The sequence below is a fragment of the Alligator sinensis genome, unplaced genomic scaffold (genome assembly GCF_000455745.1).
Source record: "Alligator sinensis unplaced genomic scaffold, ASM45574v1 scaffold73_1, whole genome shotgun sequence".
Classification (NCBI taxonomy): Eukaryota; Metazoa; Chordata; order Crocodylia; family Alligatoridae; genus Alligator; species Alligator sinensis.
In genome coordinates, this window is record NW_005841838.1 from 1172127 (window position 1) to 1175079 (window position 2953).

A 2953-nucleotide genomic window follows, 5' to 3' on the forward strand; every position below is an offset into this window, starting at 1 on the left:
AATCCATAAAGGAAAATTTAAGGTAAGTATCAGACTAATCTTCTATCCCTATTTGTCTGTGAAACTGTTTTTCTAGATAAGGAGTGAAATCATTCTATGGATTACATGGTAATTAAGTTTTGTACAAACAAGTGCCTTGAAAGAACCTGGATTTAAATATAATTAGGTTAGAGGCAAGTTATATAGGAGCTACATATCAGGAACCAGATTATCCTGTTAGATGATTTTTATAAAGTTATGCCCTGACCCCAGGAAAGCAAGTCTCACTTGGATGCAACAAAACAACACAATTATTTTATTTTTTTATAACATGACAAGCTAACTATTTCCTGTCCTTGCGTTAGGTACACTTAAAAGGTTAACATTTACTGAACTGCAGTATTTTACTTTGCTGTAATTCCGGAGGGAAGGACGCAATGGCAGAGAAGCTAAGGTGTCTTGCTATGCCTCCAGAGGTGCCCGCTGAAGCCCTGTTCCAGATTCCTGACAAAGATGGCTGTAAACAGTCATTTGGGTTGAGAAGTCAGAGGCATGGGCTGCTAGAATCAGGACAACCTGTATAGTGAAGCTCAAAATACTAAACCATTCTGTTCAATACAGTACTATTAGACTGCAGAGCATATGAGGCCATGAAGCAGATACCTACTCCTTACCCAGGCCTATTACTGCTATATTATTACCTAGATTGCACCTTTTCCCCTTCTCAAATATAAAAGTCATTTTCTTTTTTATTCATCCTCACCCCCATTTTTAAACACAGACCACTGTTTGTATTGTGTATACTCTGCAGCTTAGAATCACTGAAGGAAGAAAAGTGTCAAGTGGTCACAGAAAAGAAAGAAACAGGACAGAGAGGGCAAGGACCCAAAAAGTGTCCCAGCCAAACTAATTTGGCAGAATGTAATTCCCTTAAGTCAGTATTAGTTCTGTAACAGTAACTCTTCTCATTTAAAACTGTGTGGCTATGCTGGGTAGATAAAAGTTAAGTTAGCTCCACATAATTTAAAATCAAGATGTGCATTCAGTTTTCCACCCTACATTCTTCACATACCTCCTAAACCTAGTGTGATCTCTCAAAGGAGAAGGGCAGTTAACAGTGTCAGAAATAAGGTAGCTGTATTTTTACTAAATATTGTATGCCCAAAAACATTCAATTATCTTTCATCGAGAATGTACGTACACCTGCATATGAGAAAGTTGAGCACTGTTCTTAGCAGTAAGCTATGCGAACATCAGATTTTCAGTAAAAGGGTCCCAAAGCCTAGTCCAAACCATCTGGTACAGCTAACCCTATTTTCTTATGAAAGCCAAACAGTCCAAACACAAATGGAGACCAAACATTTTTGTATTAATGGAAGGCTAAATAAGCTGTCACAAACAGGTTAGCATGTCCATATTAGTCTTAACCAGATACATGACTAACTTGCCTACTTAAGACTCATGAACAGATTTTTGGAATACTGCTGCCCTGCAATTTCAAAATGTGAACATATGCGCAGATTTTAAGTAGGAAAGTTTAGTGTAAAATCACTAGGGTCACTAAAAGGCTTGAGCACACATTTAAAGTATTCTGTTTCCCCCATTTGTGGTACTCAACCCTGAATTGTGCTGAACACCCTAAGATTATACCAGGTAATGGGAGTTTAAAGCACTTCAGCATCTTCCAGGGTACTCAGACATGCTACAGGATCAAGCCCATAAAAATCAAACATTAAGCAATGTCAATACTCCAGAGAGGACAGGACACGAATACTGAAAGCCTCCAGCAGTCGGCCTTGCTATCACACTTTCTCTTGAAAAACACATTATACACGCACAAGATGTTAATGTCTGTGTATATATACAAGCAGGCGTGATCAGGTTTTTTTTAAACCGACTCACCTCATTCATTTCTCTCTTGAGATTACAAGAAAAATTCAACTGTGTACGGCAATTTGGGGGCAGGTTTTCGTCAAACAAGCAGACGTCGCACTAGTACGGAACGTGCCTTAATACGTTCAAAGTAAATCTTTTTGTTTAAAAAAAAAAGTAAAGCCTTATGTATGGAAAACCTCTCTTAAAAATGCAACAGCCCTACCCAACAGTAGTAACTATGACTAGTTGCCAGTAACACAATTTTGATCAGTACAGATCCAATCCAAGACTTGTTATAGATTTTGTATCGGCTACATCCACTGCTTAAATATCTCACCACCAAATGGGCTTCCGATGGTGAACCTTCTTGTTATTGTTGCTAGGACACTCGAGGCAGTTTCATGCTGCTTAATCATGATGTCAGAAAGCCTTTACTATTATAAACAACACCAAGAGTGCGGCAGAGTCATTTGTCCCCGCAGAAGTTTCTGTTCTCGTGCGTCCTCCCAACATGTTTGGGACGCAAAGGGTCACATCCCGGGGAAATCTTCAACACCAAGATTACTAATCGCTGCAGCCCAGCGTCTCCCAGGCAGATCTGCCTGCCAGCGTTTGGGGCAGCAGCAGAGAGGAAGCCTGAACCGGGCCTTCCTCCCCATCAAAACACTCCCGTATGCAACTGCATGACTGTGCAGGATCAGGGCCCGAGCGGCTCCACATGGCCGGGGCCCAGGCACAGGGCTCCCTGCTAGGCCCCAGCCAGATGCGTTTGCGGTAAATAACCCTCAGCTCCCTTCCCAATTAAAAATGGCGAGCATCTCGCGTGGCTGGCGCTGTGCACATACAATGAAAGGGCTGCAAGGCAGAACCCCGCCGCGCGGCTCCCGGAGTCAACAACACAGGAGAGGGGGCGGCCGCAGGCCCCTCGGACGCGAGCAGGGGGCTGTGCCCCGCTAGGCCCCGACCCCCGCGGCGCTCCACGTCTCCTCGCCCGGCGGGAGCAAGGCCCCAGGCCCGGGAGCCCGCGGGGTAGCGCGGCCGGCCGGCCAGCCGCCTGCCCGCCCGCCGGGGCCGCCTCACCTTCCATCTCCCTGTCCTC